This window comes from Amblyomma mixtum, chromosome 7 (assembly GCF_055824585.1).
Source record: "Amblyomma mixtum isolate Tamu chromosome 7, ASM5582458v1, whole genome shotgun sequence".
Classification (NCBI taxonomy): Eukaryota; Metazoa; Arthropoda; class Arachnida; order Ixodida; family Ixodidae; genus Amblyomma; species Amblyomma mixtum.
In genome coordinates, this window is record NC_143018.1 from 59,062,122 (window position 1) to 59,081,012 (window position 18,891).

Genomic DNA, 18,891 nt, shown 5'->3' on the forward strand with positions numbered 1-18,891 from the left:
TGACTACCCATATGTCGCAAGCAAAATTCGTTGCCGGCCTATTAACAGTGTCCTAATTTTTTTTTTTACGTATCATTTACTTAACACAATCTGGCGGGCTAGTTGGTGGGAATCCATACGATTTCAGCAGCGCGAACACAGTTAGGAAAAGACAGAAGGCGGACAGGACAGAGCGCTGTCCGCCTTCTGTCTTTTCCTAACTGTGTTCGCGCTGCTGAAATCGTATCATTTACTTGTCAGGGGCGGAATACAACATTCTTTCATAAACAGACTCCCCAAATTTGTGCGTTGCTGCTTTTTTGTTTGCAGGACTTCAAGCACAAAACACTCATCACGGGTGGCGACGTCTGCAGTGGAGTGTGTGCGCCGAGACCATGAAAATTTGTGAAATGCATCGCGAACGTACGTTTACAAGTCTAAGCCAGCAGTCATTTCGAATGAGACAATTCAACCTAGCATCCAAGAGAGCTCCTTGATTACCACAGCGGCACTGCTCCTGTTCTTCATGCTGGTGACAATCGACGTCTACCTCGCAGTCGGTCTAACGACTCTTTGATGCCTTCCTGATCAGACAACCACTACAAACCGCAATTTAACAGCCGAGACGTCATCTCGTACGACGACCGCCGCCATTACAAGAACTACAGGACTAAGGCCGATGGCGCAACGGCAACGGTAACCTACGCCACACGAAGCATCCCAAGCAGAGCCTGGGCACCGAAGACAGTGCTTTTCACTGTGGGAAGTGATCGCTGCTGTGGATCTGACCAGGAACCATCCTGCCTGCGACGATTGCAGAAGGCACGAGATTCACATGCAAAATGTGAGTTAATAAGCCTCTGGTTTATCGTAGATCGAAAGGTCGGAACGTTTTTTTTTTTTGCAGGCTGCCACAATCTTAGGACTGCTTTGCTGCCAAGTCGGGATGACGTGTGCCGTGACCTGTATAGGCAGCTGCGGACAGACAGCCATCTAGCCCATGCTCTTGCATACCCGTAGCGACTGATCCTGGTGGCCGGAACCGCCACCTCTCCGGTTCTTGGTGACAGCAATAAGCACTTCCTGACCATTCGTTTAAGGGGCACCACAACAGGTAAGATCTTAACTGGAACACTGAGACTGAAAATCGCGAACCCACAGCGCCCACGCTCTCAGAAGCAAAACAAAAAATGCTAAGGCGCAAAAGCATCACTTCCACAAGCACGGCTGCCAAGACCACAGGAGTAGTTAATTCTGGGGCAAGTTTTATCGAACGCGTACACGCAACCACATCAAAATACAAGCATGATAACATCCGTTAACACCATGATGCACAACAGCAGCCACAGCGTACAGCTGCAAGTACAAGCATTGCTATCAACATGGAAGTCACACCGCCCGACACAAAAAAATCATGGGAAAGAGAAAAATACTATTAATTCCAATAAAGTAGAAGGAGTGGCAAACCTTAAAGGTCAAGATTCCAGGAAGTGCCATGTCACAGCCCTTAAAGAGCTATAGGCACCATATTTTTGTTTGCGTGTTTTCCTCCAAATCATGCGCTAGACATTGATATAGACGAAGCACCCTGCGATATTTGTCTAGGACCGCTAAATAATTTAATTTAGTTTCTTCTTTACGCTTTTTTGGTTTGATCAACCGAACGATGGCTGTTACGTGTGACCTATTCTTTTGTGAAACATCGATTTGATGATAAGCGCAGAATCGTTTTTTGCATTCTTTTGTAAATGCGGTGGGACAAGAGGGCCCACTTGAAAGGCCGCAGGAAGAATTGCAGTAATCAAAGACTTTCATTCTAATTTGAAAATATCAGGTCCAACCCTGGGTGCTCACATTTGTCCACTATGGTTCAAAATAAGCACCTTTAATTAAATTAATTTACAATTTCATTTTCAGTGCCATAGAATGAAATGTCAAGCATCACTCTTAAACCTGTAACAAGTGAATACGGTTAACTTTCAGGACGTTTGTTAGGAGAGCTGCGTTGCTCCTCCTCCCTATACGTTACATCTGGCGGAACTCACAACCAGTCGATATATCACACTGCTTTGATTTTTGCGTGTAGTCTGGTACATCTCAAGAACGCAGCGGCTGTTCCCCATGAATGAATCCCCTTACAGCCAGCGGTGTCGCGCGATTCTCACGACCCTGCTAGCCTGGCAATGCACGGAGCGGCGCCACCGAGGAGAGAGTTGTCCATGCCCGATAATAGAGAGAACGGATAATCCCCTCATTTACCACTCCATATTATCACACTACCAGGATTATGAGAACCGGCCGACGCCATTCCCTGGAAGGGCTCTTTTGACGGGGAAAAATCGTTGCGCTCTTAAGTTGTATCCGATTACGGTCAGACATTACGCACCTTTCACAGAGACTTGGAAGCTTGTGTGCTGATTGTCGGACAACGAACTAGTGTTGTTGCAGATAAGTTCGCTTCTTCTTTGCGTCGGTGCGGTTGGTGCAGCCGGAGCAGCTCGTAGTTCGCCTCCAATTGTGTTTTTTCAATGTCTTCTGAATTTCTCTTGTGGTCATGTACATTTTCCTGGAATTTTTAACAGAATGAACATAATCAACTTTTGTTTGTTTGGTTTCATTGAGCTACGTCCAGGAACGTCAGTGGCACTGAGTGAGAACGGTGGCTTATGGTAAGCGTAGACTGCTTACAAAAGTGCAATATGTTCCTTTACTGCAGGTCTTCTCAAACACTGAACGCTGCTGAGGTACCCACAAGTGGCGACAAGTGGCAGTGGTGTCTAATCGCCAGGAATGATGAAGCTATGTTTAAGGCGGAAGCAAGACAGTCCTCCATGGTCCTACAGCGGCGCTCCTCCTGTTCTTCATGCCGGCAGAAGTCGACTGCGTGTAGCGGCGTTGGCGCCATTTCTCATGCCAGTGGCGTCCAGCACACTGCCTGACACCTGACATCCACCACAACCTGCAATTTCACTATAATTTTTAGCCATCTAAGCCATAACAGTTCATACAGTAACAAAGTTAGAGCAACCACAACAATTACTTATAAAATTGTCATGATTCCACAACTCAAACCTTTAAAATTACCTCACTGACACACAACTGAGGCCAAAACAGACAGGCAAACAGTTGCACCTCCAACCATTGGACATCCCAAATGTAATTAATGTCTAATGCTATCATACCCTCTAAAACTAAGACAAGCTATTCATGATGACAAGATCGCACTCTAACACACGCACCGGCAACCGTGACCATAACAATCTTCTTAGTTTTCATAAAGACCTCGACTATACACGGAGAACTAATGTATTACAACCATCAGGACACTAGAAACAAGCACCATGAATACCTCTGGTACCGAAAAGACATCACTGCAGGGAACAACCAATAACATCCCACACAAAATTCCCAGCTGACATAAAGCGACCAAACCTGAACAAGCAGCATACATGAGCATTCCAATCATCAAGACTGCAGGCACAAGCATCTTAAGCGCCAAAGCTACTGACAAACCTTCACCACAGGGGGTGATCTAAGACATCACTAGCTTAGAAATCCGCTAGAATATGTCTAAAGGACGATAGCTATACAAGCAACATGAAGATATCTGTTATAATCATCGAGACGGCAGAAAGACAACTCTAGGACTACCATACACCAAAGACGTCATAAAAGTGCAAAGCCGTAAATGAGTGCAGTGTTGAGTACGCCGAACTCTGATCATCCTGGTGCCGACAAGGCTCCCTTGCCTCCAATTCCAGTGGAGAAGGCTGCACGGGCTGTACAAACGGAGCCGACCTGTTTCACAAGCGCTTAAAAAAGGTACTTCCAGAATTTTGTCACCTTGTGAATAACGGCACTTGAGAATTCTCACTAGGAAAGGTGATAGTGCTAGCGAAGGTGTCACGTCGTTGATTGCGGTGCTTTAATAGTTGAAGGGCAGGAAAATATAATAATCATATTCATGCAGTATTCAATCCTCATCCGAAATGTTGAGCTGTATCTCTGCGGCTATCCTTTTCTTGCACGTGAACATAAGCTGGCGAGTCCTGTTGCCTGCCAAGATTTCATGGAGGTAAACCTTTAAACAGGTCAAACAACTTCGAGCCTTCGGAACCGCTTGGTATTTCTATTTAGAGCTAATAAAAGCCGCTCACACATGAATATTCATGTGAATGTGCTGGAGCACCACCGTCGTATAGTTATATTTCTGCGATATATAGGCGAAAGACATGACAATAACAGATTCCCTGCAGGGTCTCTCAAGAATTATCTTTAACTCCCAGAATTTGCCCCGCGGTACAAGTCGACATAGGAGTCGCCGCAGTGGCTCAGTGGTTATAGCTCTCGGCTGCTGACCGGAAATACGCGAGTTCGATCCCGGCCGCGGCGGCCGAATGTTGATGGAGGCGAAATCTCAGAGTCCCGTGTACTGTGGGTGCAGGTTAATTGCGATCATTCTCCTAAATTCCAGTGCTATGCTCATTCTAGTAACATTAAGGCGAGCATCAAACCACTGAATAAGGGCGGACCAGCTTTACGCAGGATTCAGAAGTGCGCGTTTCCGTGTTCCATATGTGTCAGCCAGAGCTCCACGCCGTTAGTCGCGGATTATCGATGTGCGGCTGCGAAGCTGTGTAACTGGAACATTTTAAATTCTGTCAATGATCAACATTTAGAAAACATGCGTTTTTTATTTCCGCAGGCAGTGAAGACCCTGGGCGCAGCTCAGAAGCAGAGCCTCTTGGTCAAAGCCCCTGCCCGGCGTCTGCAGGATTAAGGCAGTCTTTCTGCCACCGAAAGCCACCTTCCGCGCCCACAGCGACACTCCTTTTGTTCTTCATGGTGCCAGCAATCGGCGCGACCCAGGAGCTTCTTGCGGTGCTGCTGTTTCTCATGCCGGCGGCGTCCCTCATCTTGCCAGCATTACATACCGACACCACGCCTCACTGCAACAGACTCAGCGAACGCAACACAACCAGCACAGCCAGAACAAAAGCATGAGCGAGGCCCAAGAACACTGTAAGAATTAAGTCACCATTCAAGGAGAGACAACAACGACGACAGAGACACAGTCAGTGCAGCCATACTCACGAACATAAACTTGACCCTTAATTGTATGACCCCGCAACCACCAACTGAAAAACAGCAGCGAACACAAACACATCGATCAAGAAAACAGCCAGCGAAGCGCACCGACCTGACACACCACAAACAATTATGACATTACTGCGTGCAAACACTATGATAACACAAGAATACTGCAGCACTAACTGCAGTCCGGCTCGGGCGACCTGTAAAGATTTAAAACATAACACCCAGCAACACCAACAGCCCATGTTTTACAGAAACTGAGATAACAAATTATGAACTCCACAATACACTTGGACAGATGCCAATGGAACCACCTGTAGTTACTGCGACGAGCACGACCGCCAACACGACTACTGTTGGAATGCTGTGGGGATGCTGGCGACCTGTGTCACACGAGCATCACTGACCTCTAACAGTACGGCAGCGACAACGTTTTGCTGTGCGGACGATCACCGCTGCGGGAGTGACAAGCCTTCGCCGCATCCTGAGATTCCAGTGCTGATGAAATTCACGTGCAGCACCGTGAGTTGATTCGCAGCCTCACTCGTTCCATAAGCGCTCAAGATAAAACCCTATTTAGCACGCAAGCAAGAAATTTCGGTAATTTTAGAGGAAGCAAAAGCCAGAAATCGGCATTAATAGGGATTAGGGTGGTGGGCAGATACTTTTAGGCTGTAATCTTTATCACCTTACCAACTTCTTTAAGTACATTGAGCCACATCTGCCTTTTTTAGGTTCTATACAATAGCCACAAAATGTGTTGGTTGGTTTATGGTGTTCCAAAGCTACTCGGGCTATGAGAGATGCCGTAGTGAAGAGCTCCGGAAGTTTCGACCACCTGTGGCTATTTGACGTGCACTGACGTCACATCGTACACTAAATATGACACGCATTTAGAAAACCTCACGTAAAGCACACATTCGGAGGTCATTATTTTACTGTTTCTTGCTTTATAACAGCGTTATGCCTGTGCCTGCGTACCTTTTATTGCGAAAGCGTTACTAGTCCGATTACGAGAAAAGCCGGCGGAGTGTCCTTTTTCCAGACTGCATTCGGGCCAAAATTGTTTGCCGTAAGTCATGCCACTTTCCAGGTGGTGTCATACGATTTCTCGTTGCCTATACCTTACAAGTGCTAGCCATCTTGAATGCTAGCCTGTGACAGGGATTCGAACCGACGACACATGCACTTTCAATCGCATTCCTTCCAAGGGGCTCTTCCTCTAACATATGGTTATGGTTGAGGAGTCCACCGAGACTGCGCTTTTTGCTTTCCTCAAAAGCCATTTTTTTTATCATAACGTCACTGGGACGTTTGTGGATTCCGCGTTCAGAGGCGTCTTCGTTCCATTTCTCAGTATGGAACCTACGTTCGCCTTCACATAAAAAAGAAAAGAAACAGAAGTAAAACAGAAATCGTATGACACCGCCCCGAGGTCTGTGCGACAAACAGTTGCACACATCGTTAGTACGATTGTATGCGGAAAAACTGGTACATCCTCAGATCACCTGATGGCAGCCCATGCATTCTTTTAACGCTTTTGGTGTCATCAAAAGGGTTGCGCATTTATTTTGTACGTCACTTTTAACTGTTATGAGTTATGAGAAAGTGCAGGCATCTTCTTATCGCCAAACGGTACTTCTCCGGCATTCCGGCACGTTTTCTCAAATATGAGGCTGAGAAAATATGCTACATATATACAAAACGTACAAAAACGCTGTGTAAACTTTGTCTGCAATCAGTTTTATAAATGTCGGCCTTTTAGCAAAAAACTGCTTGCGCAGGTTTCGTATTTTGAAAAAACATTAGTAAATTAGGGCGACATGGGGTCAGTATCCTTACCCTGAATCGCAACTGTCTATTTTCTGCAGGTTGACCCATCCGCTCTTCCTGCACCATCTATGTAGAGACTGGGAGGAAAAGCTCTGTGCTGACCATTCGAACATTGTGGCCGTTGAACTTCTTGTACGTCTGGCTCAAATAGACACTCCCTGTGTTCATGCACTGGTGAACTACGCCGCTTCTGCATACTGACCCGGGCGGCATCAATCCTGTTCCTCTTGCTGGTGACTGTGTCCAGAAGTAGCCACCCTCTATGCCTTCTCCGCACGGCGGCATCCAACAAGCAAATTCAGCCACTGGACAGCCGCCCTGTCCTCCACCGAGTACAATTAGCGCTACGCGTTTTAGAGCTGCCATGGCAACTACACTCCGACTACATTCCAGCCTTCGCCCACATATGCGCTCAATGCAAACATTGAAACAAGAACACGAAGGTATCCGTTGATAGCCACAACCAAAATTGCACCAAAGGACCCCGTGCAATCACAGCTACTGTAAACACCGGCCCCGATGATTGCACGCATAACGCCACTATTCCAGCTGTCTATACCGTGCTCACATTGTCCTTCCTAATTCAAAGAACAACACGAAGGGTCTAGTCCTCCGCAACACTGCCAGAAAACAACTAACACAATTAGGAGTGTGCACTCCGGCACATTTACCGGGCAACAAGTACTGTTATCGTGCTGGCGGCCAAGAGTGCTGATATTATTCATGTATTTTCGAAGTGCGCATTTTAAACACAGTCGCTGGAGCGGCATCAATTCTGTTCCTCTTGCGGGCTGCCGTGGGTCGCACTAGTCCACCATACAAGACTACTCCACACGCAATTATGGGCACAACACCAGTCAAGAAGCAGCTCCAGGCAGTGGACACCCACCAAAGCCAACCCCCTTCGAAACACAGTTACAAAGAAGAGCTGCCATGAAAACTACAATCAGAAAGCCACCTTCTGTTTGTAGACGTCACGGTAGCTGTTTTCTGTAGAAGCCTTAATTGTAGGTATTATTATCAGACGAAGCAGGCTTAATCGCGATGATCACAACCAATACTACACCAAAATTGAACACACAAATCAGAGCAGTCACGATGGCTACACGCGTAAAACCATCGTTCCCGCTGTTGCTGCCGCACTGGCGTGTTAACATCAGGCTACACCATTGTCGCAGTGCAGCAGGTGTTTTTCAGGGCTTGTGCGGCACCAGCGCCGTTTTTCTTGCTGGTAGCCTACGAGCCTACATCGCGCGGACAACCGAACACCACAGCCAGCAAGCAACTCCAAACACTAGACACCCTTTTGGAAGTGTTTTGCGCTCACAACGGTGTGCCGTTACCAAAACATTTCCGTTAGTATGTGTAACTAACTCGTCCAAAACGCAACGCTTCTAATCTAGACACCCTCTTGAACCTGCAGCCATACTCTAACAGCTATATACGACGTATGCCATGACGACTGCACGTCGAACACCACAGACACTTTGATTGTCATGTACACACATGATGAGCCCTATAAACTGAGACAGAACACGAGGGCAGGCCTAGGACGACTACAGCAAGCACTATGCCAGAAACAACCCGTAAAATGACTGAGGTTAAGACAAGCCCCGACTATTATACACAAACCACATCACTATTCGAGCTGTGCTACTGTATGTGCACGAGCCTTAAACATTTAGACAAGAAGTTGAAGGCAATGGTCCACAACAACAATGCCAGGAAAAATCTAGTCGAGAACTACAACAATGCAGTCGGTGACTATAACTGGGAAACAGCATTGTCAATGTGTTGATGACGGCACTCGTGATGTTCTTCATGCATCGGCGAATTGTGCCTTTTCAGCACATTCGCTAGGGTGGCACCACTTATAATTTTCCACCCTATAAGCCTCCACCTCACGCACAGCACAACACAGCACGAACCAGCATGCAGTTTTAGGCATTATACACATCCACAAAGAAGCTACATCCCTACAATCAGCTACATAGGAGAGCAGCTGCCATGACCACTACACGACAACATGCTCTCCCACACCACCATCACAACTGTCGCGAAGTAACAATAAGCTATTAAATGTCAAACAACAACAAGAAGGTAAATAAAATAAGAACTATACAATAATTACCAGTACAATCACAGCCACGTAAACGCGGCAGCCTTGTAATGATCCGAAGAACACGACGGCACTTGCAGCACATGCAGAAACAGCAGCTAGCGTTGCCGTTGTGATTACGACGTCACCTCTTATGTTCTTCATGTAGCGATGAAATGAGCCTGGCGAACATATATCCACCAGGACGGCACCGCTCCTACTCCTCCTGCTCGAGGCTGTTCGGCGCATTGGCTGCCCTGACGCCTGCACCACATGCACAGCCATTACTACAGCCAACAAGCACCTGCCATGACTGCTGCCATACACAGCTGCCATAAACAGCTGCCATGACTGCACACATAAACGCACCTCCATCGGAACTTTCGCGAACGCACAGCGCCTTTCGTGCAAGAATACGAACTTACCCAGGCAAGGACTCTAACGAACATCGAGTATTGTATTCACAGCCATTTTAACGGGGGAATGCGGAGCTAACATCACAATTTTCACCAGAAAAACGTGTTTTTAAATTTGTTTTGGATTCTCGGTTGATGAAAAAAAAAAACATTTCGCAAATCTTGCTTCTTATGTAAGAATTTTTTTTTTCCCGAGACTGTGATACCCGTTTTTCGTCGAAAGCTCCTATGCACGGGGCCTTCTGGGCTTTCTACTACGAAGTTGCGGACACTTCTACTCACCAAGTAAGCAAGTTTAGAGCACTGTTCAGTATTGTTGAGCATGGCTTAAATGGCTAGTAACATTTTGTGCTAGTGTTTTGCGTGGTGTTCAGGCGTGAGCCGAATCCACGAAAGAGTTCGCTTTGGAACGCGTTCGCTTTCTCTCTTGCCACCTCGCTCCATTGGTCGTGTGTCGTCACCGCTGGTGGTGACGTCAGTTCAGGGAGGCGGTAACACGGATTTTGTTCACGTCACGAGATATGTCAATCAAGTGAAAGAGAACTCGTTCGGTCGCTGTGTGTGGAACTCTGAAAGTGGCGTTCGCTTCAGCGCGAGGAGATACATGCCGGTACCTCCCGCCGCCCCGCTGTTGTTCGCGGTGCTCAGCGAATGTGATCGGCCGCCCCGGCGGTCGCGCGTGCATGACAATCCTTTCGACATGCCTGACGATGCTTTCCGAAGGCACTTCAGGCTGTGGAAGCTACTTGTACGCCAGCTATGCGAAGAGCTCAAACCCCACCTTGGACCAACGAGGAAAAGTGCGCTCACAACAGAGCGCAAAGCAGTCTGCGCCCTACGGTTCTTCGCTACCGGGGGCTTCCAGGCGGCAGTCGGCAGCGAGGCAACTATACGGCTCCCGCAGTCGTCTGTGAGCCGTACGATTTTGGCCGTCGCTCAGGCAATCGAGCGTGTCGGCACGGAGAAAAACTGGGTGTCGTTTCCTTCGACTCCCGAGGAGAAGTCCCGCGCCAAGGCAGAGTTTTTGGAGCGTGGTCTCATCCCCGGCGTCGTCAGGTGCGTCGAGCTCACACGAAGGCTTCACCATGTAGGTATGTTCCTCCATGAACTCAACGAGCACTTCACACTGGCGCATCGAGACGTGCGGGCTCAAGCGACAACCTTTGTGCGTTGACATGACGACTAGTGAAAATGTCAAGCTGACAAGTGCTGACGCGTGAAAAATCTCCCGCGCAAGTTCAAGATGCCTATCGCCCTCTCGCGAACACAAAATAAAAAACAATTGAGAGCGCCCTCTCGGGAACGCAAAAGAAAGCAAACCAATCAAGAAGCATTGAAACCGTCTCAAAATAACTTCTATGCTTATTTTATAGGCTCTGAGTAATAAATTTACAGTATTGTAGACAAACGCATTCATTTAGAGGTTAAAAACGCAAATAAGTTAGCATATGGCCCCTTAAAGATACAAGGAACCGAGATGGGACCGCCCGACAAAGCCGATTGGCTGTTGCCTGCTCCCTTGTCCTCCCGCAGTGTTCCTCCCACCCTTCTCCCGCCGATGTCAACGTCAAAATGACGTCACGGCAAAGCGAACGCGTTCCAAAGCGAACTCTTTCGTGGATTCGGCCCCTGCTTACAGCAGCCCTCACTCAGAACGCCCGCGAGCTTTACGACACTCTGAGACTCCGGCGCTGGACAAAGGCATTTCCGTAGTTAGGTGAGGTTCGACCTGCTGAACCCTGGAAGCATCTATGCCGCCGCACGTCACGCTCCTGCAGTGACTCGGAGATGGCTAGCCAAGCTCCCTGCTGCCCCGTCTTCCAGATTAGTCCGACACGCACCGTCACAGCGACGAACGCCAACCGAAGTAAGGTTTGAGTATACACCCATGCTAACGTCATGTTTATCTGCAGCTTTGTCTTTTAACTTCACTCCCTTTCTCTAACGAAACTCCTCTCTCGCGCATTAACTCGTTAGCCGCCCCAATAGCTCTGGTCAGGACGCTTTTCTACTGAGCCAGGATACCCGTCTCTCATGGAGGTCGCGTTTCATCGGAGGCGAAACGACAATGCACCCATGTCCTACAGGCCTCCAAGGTTTTACAAAACTACGCGGAGCAATGCGAAAGCTTCCGTTTTTGTTTTGTTTTATGCGGGTTTAACGTCCCAGAGAAACTAAGGCTCTCACTTTAACCCCTGAACCACTTCGGCGAGTAGGTCTCTCACAACTATGGGTGAGGGACCTACCCGCAGCGGTGGCTCAGTGGTCAATGGGCTCGTCTACCGAGCTGGTGCACCGGGGTTCGAACCCGACTGCGACGGCCGCGTTTCGATGGAGGCGGAACGCAAAAGGCGCCCGTGTGCTGTGCAGTATCAGTGCACGTTAAAGATCCCGAGCTGGTCGAAATAAAATTCGTAAAGTGGTTTTCGAGGAAAGGAAACGGTGCAGTATCTGTCTCATACCTCAATGGACACCTGTACCGTGTTGTAAAGAACGGGAAGAAGGTGGAAGTGAAAAAGGAAGAGGTGCCGTAGGGAGGTGAAGTTGAGGTCTCCGAAATAATTTCGGTCTTCTTTTACGGCGCGCTTCAGGTGTCCACTGAGATATGTGCGACAGTTACTGCGCCGTTTTCTTCTCTAAAAAACCAGTTTACTATGAAGGCCGCCATTGTTCGTGAAGGGCTCCGAAAATTTCTACCAAGTAGGGTTCCTTAACGTGCACTGGCATCGCACGGTGCAAGAACTTCGCTCGGTCGATCCCGCGTTTTCAGGTCAGCAGCCGAGCGCCATAACCATTGAGCCACCGCGGCGGCTCGCAAAAGCATGCTTTGTGGAAGGGAAAGGCTTATGACCAAAGGGTAGGCAGGGAGTGGCTCTCAGATCTCAACCTCTTGGTGGACACCTCAACCACTCCTTAAAGCATGCCACTGAAGATGCACATGTCATCGGTATGAACACCTGTCGCGAGCTAGCCAGCCTGCAACTTCAAAAATTCGGGGGGGGGGGGGCACTTTGTTGACCTAAAGTGCGGTGAGGCGAAAGCCTTAAGCGCGGTGTTGCTGCTTGTGTCACTGATGTGTGGTTAAGATTTTAAGCTTCGCCTCTAAGAGTGGACGCGACAGCGTCTTGCAGCGCTGCCAGGGAGTCCATGGAACGCCATTACCCGTTCGGTTCTTCGCCTTACTCTTCGGTAAATTGGTTTTTGATTACAGCAAATGCATCTGTCGCTCATATCTCAGTGGACACCTAAACCTCGCCATAACGGGAAGGGAGGAAGGAGGCAGTGAGCGAAGACATCGTATCACTAGACGCGCCTTTGTTCATTCCAAACTATCGAGATGGCATGGCGGTGTGGTTAGCATGCTCGTCTCGCACTCCGGAGACCCTGGTTGGATTCCCCAACTCGACCAACTTTCTACTCGGTTTTATTTATTTATCTGGCCTGACTAGAATGGTTAATTAGGCTAATTGGGCAATTAAGCAATTAACTAAACTCAGTCCCACTTACTTGGAGCATCACTATACGATCCCTTTAAATGGTTGCATGGTTACTAGCCAAAGTACAATTGAAATTTGCGCACTGTGACGTCACGACCGTTACGAGCAATTGAAAAGCGTGACATTTCTGTCGACAACTGCTTACAACGATGAGGCATTAAAGGCTTCCGCTTTAAAATTTTGTAGTGGCTATTTATTGTTAATAAAAATAAAAAAATGGAACGAACAGATGTCGCTAGCCCTAGCATCTGCCTTTGAAGCCTGAAGCTTGTGTTTAGCAGCTAGAGGGAATAAAAGGACGGGATGAGGGGAAAAGGGGGGCGATAGAAGAAATATTTGGTTTATTGGGGTTTAACGTCCCAAAGCACTTCAGGGTACGAGGACCGGCGTAGTGAAGGGATGCGGAAATTTCGACCACCTGGGGTTTTTTTTAATCTACATTGACATCACACAGTACATGGGCCTGTCGAATTTCGCCTCCATCGAAATTCGACCACCGCGGCCGGAATCGATCCCACCGGGATCGATTTCCGGTGATGCCGACATCACCAGGATTGGGCTAGTCCAGGTTCACCCGCCAGGTGCACTTCACATTACCGGTGGAAAATTGTTTCTAATTAATTATTATCGATGCGCATTTGCGTTTAGAGCACATTTTCATTATTACTAGGCCGATGGCTTCTTTCAGGGCAAAAAACATAATCACCCCAAAACAAAAACTCTTCACAGGTGCCAGTGTATTATGTTTTCAGAATATCTGCTTACATGATTTAGAGAAATATCAGTTACTTCTCTAATCATATGCCCTCTGCATTAACAAACCTGCACGCCACGTGTTAAACACGGCGGGTAGTTAGAACCGTCCTCGTGCAACACTGACAGCCCGTATTAACGGCACCGGTTCGTTGCAGTCTCTCCGGCCAGGTTCATCGCAAGCTCAAGATGCGTGCTGAAAAGATGGCCTCGTGGAATCCATCGCTCCGGGCACCTAATCAGTCAATACCACCCGCATCGTCGGAGCTGTGCTGCGAGCGGGGACATGGTGACTGCCGGCGCTTCCTGTTCAGAGTTGATGGCGACACTCTTGCTGTTCATGCGTAGGCGAAGGTTTCCTATTCAGCTTGCTTATACACCTTATACATCTTCCTCACGGACAACCAAGCACTACACCAGCGACTGAGAGACCAAGCTACACAGCCCCTACATTGATAGCCGCATTGATTGCAGCTGTCAGGACCACTACACTAACAACAGAAGACACGCTGTCGCTATCACGCATGTATTCGCCCTAAACAAGAAAGTACTGTAACAACAACGACAGGAAACATTACGTATACGCATCCCTGCGCACTTGCGCAGAATTCGCCACTGGACATGAAACGAAATTACACAACCCGTAAAATCATAACCACATTGATTGGTTACAGATTCTATGATGACTCCACTCACAAGAGACAAACCACGGCTGTCACCAATATGTCAGCCCTAGCCGAAGACATGAAGACTGACAATTATCGCAACAAGAATTAACAAGCACAAGCCTAAGCACCTGCACCACATTCTCAACTTGACGCAACAGCCGACAAACGACACCAATCACCGCACACCACGGCACACAACCCCTACAATCACAGCCACATTATTTTCAGCACCATTGATGAATATACTCATAACGCCATCACTCTGGCTGTTTATATGCTTATGTATAATGTCACATAGCGTCGATGCATGCAGTCGGTACATCGCGACCAGGTTTTTATGAGCGGCGTTAATGGCATCATCACTGTTCTTCACGCTTGGGCGAACGACGCCTTTTCAACACATTCTAACGGACGACACCACTCTAGCTCTTCTTGCTGGCTGTCATACACCGCAGTGGAGACAACTGCATCACACCTACACTCAGGAACACCAGGGACCAAATGTAAGCCACTAAATGTCCTCCTGAAACTTCATACGTAACTTCAGCGCGAGGATTACATTTAGACAGTGACGCGACTACCCAATGCGGCCGGATCTCTCCTGATCCTCCTTCCTCGACTGAGGGTATAGGACTGGGGAGGTCTGGATGATGTAGTCTCATTCTGTTGGACAATAAATGTTTTTCACTCACTCACTAGACAGTGAATAAACGCACACGGACGAACGCCGCGCTCAGAACTCCTAACCATCACAAAGAACTGCAAGCCATTCAGTCACTGCCACAGTTATAGCTGCTACAATGACTACACTCCCACTCACATCAACAATCCAACCGCCCCGATCGGACACGCCCTGATTCATCTACACAAGAACTCGCAGCCAGTTGGACGACTACCTCAACTATGCCACGGAAAGCCCCACAGTGTATATGTAAGACAGAAATCTCGAATGTCTGGGAACCAGCATCTCCACTGCACTACCTTGAATGAGAATAGCGAAGAGTGGAACCCACCTATCCGAACCTGGGAGGACTGGAAGACCCCACTGTGGTCAGCTGACCTGGCCAGGCAGAACGCCGTTTGCCATGCTACATACACCATGGACCAACACCACATTAACGTTAAGACTTTGAGTGGGATCGTGCGGAAACCCAAGGGGCCTGCGTGCCTCTATGTCTTGCAAATTGAGAACAGAGATAATAAACTTCATTTGACTCTTTGAGGAGAAAGGCTTTATTCTGTCGCAGGCGTGCTACTGTCGCTTGGTGGCCATGATCATGGATCTCAGCGACCTGGTCAGCTCTGTGAGCAACTTGTACTGGCCTACATGTTTTGGATGAGGTTACCGTACTCTCCGCAGATTTTGCAATCTGCAGAGTATATATCGATGATTTTTGGCTAGTGTTGCGGGGCATGATGGGGATGTGTGCGTTTGGAGCTGCCTGAGAGAGCATCAGCGTGGGGTTGGGAGGGGATATTCCATTATGCTCATTAGATATTCCATTCTGCTTCTTGCTCACTAGAGGAGAGTAGATAGTTCCTAACTGATCTGGCCCGGTGGTTTGGGAGCTCCTACCCGGATAGTTAGTCATCGGGATGTTGCTAACCTTTACGTTTCCTGGGAGGCCTGAGTGTGCAGAGGTCCATATTGGTTTGACTCGAGTTTCTGGGCGGTATTTGCCAATTATTTTTGCGGCCGGGTGGAGTACTCTTCCTTTTATGAAGTTATCTATCGCAGTTTCTGAGTTCCTTCTTACGGTGTTTTCATGCGAGACTTACGCACATGGCGTATGCTATTGCTGGTGCTTATGCTTCTTCCGGACTTTTCACTGCTATAGTTGCCGCTCCTCTGTATTCTTCTTTGTGGTCAGATATAGCCACAACATATGCCTCTTTGTGCCTGTACTCGGCAGCGTCGACATACAGCACTGACTTGTCTTTAAGTTTGTTGTGCATATTTGCCGCACGGGCTTTCCTTCGGCTAATGTTGTGAGAGGGGCGCATGCATGTTTTCAAGCGAAGGCTTCTCTACGGGACCTCGTGCTTCGCGGAAGCGTAGGCGCGATACTGGTAACCAACAATACGTGTATTACGTGGGCGTTGCCTTCCCACACTACGGGGGGCGGTACACGGCCGCTGTCGTACACAACACAAACACACTTAACGGGCTCACTTTCAAAGCGTACAGTGCAATACACACGGAGGAGATTGCCATTGCTCTGGCTCTCAATAATCCGAAGTCGAAACACATCATCGCCGACTCGCGAGGGTCCTTTCGGAACTATGAGCTGGGCTGGGCTCCCCCACTTGCCTGGCGCATACTGGAATATAGCTGCCGATGCGAAGGTCCAACACCGTGCAACCTGATTTGAGCCCCCGGTCACCAGGGACTCCAGGGAAAAGAACAGGCCGATCAGGGCGCCCGCGCACTCTCTCCCTGGGCTATCTCGTTGTCCTTAGAAGGTTGGTTGGTTGGTTGGTTGGTTGGTTGGTTGGTTTATGGGGTTTAACGTCCCAAAGCGACTAAGGCTATGAGAGACGCCGTAGTGGAGGGCTCCGGAAATTTCGACCACCTGGGGTTCTTTAACGTGCACTGACATCGCACAGTACACGGGCCTCGAATTTCTCCTCCAAAGAAATTCAACCGCCACGGCCGGGCTACTCCGAATCTGACAATCTGGCGCTTACATTCTAACACATCACCGATTACTACAAGGAAGAGCACCGGCGCTACCTGGCCCCTTGTAAGGGTCTGGATCGCGCTGACGAGCGCCTCCTCATCAATATTCTCACTAACACTGCACTGTGCCCGCCGGTGCTTAAACATCTCAATACATCCTTTGATGGCGCGTGCCAGTTCTGTGGGCAGGTGGCTGACACCTTCCACATGGTTTGGGGGTGTCAATGAAACCCATCTATCTCCCCCCAACCCCAGCAGAAAGTACTGGGAGGCGGCCCTGCTTGGCTGCCACGACCTAAAGACCCAAAAGGCAATTGGTTCGACGGACGCGGGCGGTGTTGTCAGCGCTTTCGCATGCAGCCCATATCTCTCTCTCATCACCCTACGCACCTATGGCGTCCACTGACAAAGGGAGCCAGTTATGCTGTCAGCGCCAACGCCAATGAACGCCGACGAATTATGACTTCAGTGCCGCGTTTCTGGCACAACGTTGTCAATGCCAACGCATGCAGCACACATCTGTCACTACGATTTCATAGCTTAAAGCACGGCTGAGGTGTCCACTTTTCCAAGAGGGCAGTTATGCGCCTTTCCTTTGCTCTGCAAGATCCCACTACATAGGTTTCGTAGCTTAAAGCGTGACTAATGTGTCCACTGTCCCGGGGGGCCATTATGCGCCTTTCGTTGGCTTTAGAAGCTCAAGGCCATTTGAGTTTGAGAGGTGATTGGGGTAGGACCTTATTGGCCCTTTCCTGAGCGAAATTTTGAAGTGGCCCACACTATCGCATGGCATTCCTTCTCCGCCGTGGAGTTGCATTGGACGCTATCCATCTCTCTCGGGCTTGCTGCTTCTGGACGAGAACGGCGCCTAGCTCCGCATTGTTTGCATCGGTATGAATTTCGATTTCGGCGTTTTCGTAGAACTTCCGAAGCACAGGCGGCGCATATAAGCCACGCTGAAGTTCCTGGTATGCTTCACGCAGCAATGTTTCTCTTTTGACTGGTTTGGGCTTATGGGTTTAACGTACCAACGTGACTCGGGCTATGAGGGACACCGTAGTGTAGGGCTTCGGATAACTTCCACCACCTAAGGTTCCTTAACCTGCACTGACACCGCACACTACAGCGGCCCCTAGCGTTTCGCCTCCATCGACATGCGACCACCGCAGCTGGGATCGAACCCGTGTCTGTCAGGTCAGCAGCCGAGCACCATAACCACTGCGCCACAGCGGCGGCATGTTTAAGATTTGAATTGCACTTCCGACAAACTGCGTCAAAGGCTTGGTAATGCGCGAAATATCTTAGAAATCGTCGGTAAAAGGCACACAGCACCAGGAATCTCCGCCCAGCTTTCTTGTCAGGCGGCTGTGCAAATTGTGACACAACAGCTTTTTTCTGCGTGTCCGGGGGCGTATTCCATCGTTGCTTATCACGTGGCCTGGAAACAAGAGTTAGTTGAAGGGTCAGCCTTGATGACTTGGTCGCCTCCAGTACTCTACGGTGCCGTTTAATAAGTTCGTCAAGGCTCTAAGCATCTAAGCATACGTGACAAATGCCTTTCAATACTTCAGGCCTTTCAATACTTCGTTCATCACACGCTGGAACATCGCTGGGGCAGAACGAAGTCCATAGGCATTACCTTAACTGTCCCACGCTTTCCCCACAGTAAAAAGAAAACTTAGGCGAAACCCTTTCTCGGCTATGTCGAAGATTTCGTGTCCGCAAAACGTGTCGGCCGCAGTTGTGGTGAAATATAATGATATCGTCTATAGTCAGATAGAACTTAAGTCTGCAGTGAAGCTCCGCCCACATTGAGACTCTGCGCACAAAATTCCTCCACGACGAAAAAGTAGTCAGGCTTCGAAATCTAATC

At 48.7% G+C, this 18,891-nt stretch overlaps 1 protein-coding gene and 1 long non-coding RNA gene across 12 annotated transcripts in view; one reads left to right on the plus strand and one right to left on the minus strand.

The window, feature by feature from the left end:
• LOC149336195 (uncharacterized) overlaps positions 1-9,776 on the plus strand; it is a 78,292-nt gene extending 68,516 nt beyond the window's left edge. For all 6 annotated transcript variants that reach the window (XR_016284190.1, XR_016284188.1, XR_016284187.1 and 3 more), the window contains 5 exons: positions 310-823; positions 887-1,093; positions 2,696-3,801; positions 4,685-5,595; positions 6,945-9,776. This is a non-coding gene — a long non-coding RNA (uncharacterized LOC149336195). The remainder of the gene's footprint in view (positions 1-309; positions 824-886; positions 1,094-2,695; positions 3,802-4,684; positions 5,596-6,944) is intronic.
• The window catches only part of LOC149336191 (uncharacterized), a 416,214-nt gene that overhangs the window by 208,959 nt on the left and 188,364 nt on the right, over positions 1-18,891 (minus strand). The window lies entirely within an intron of this gene.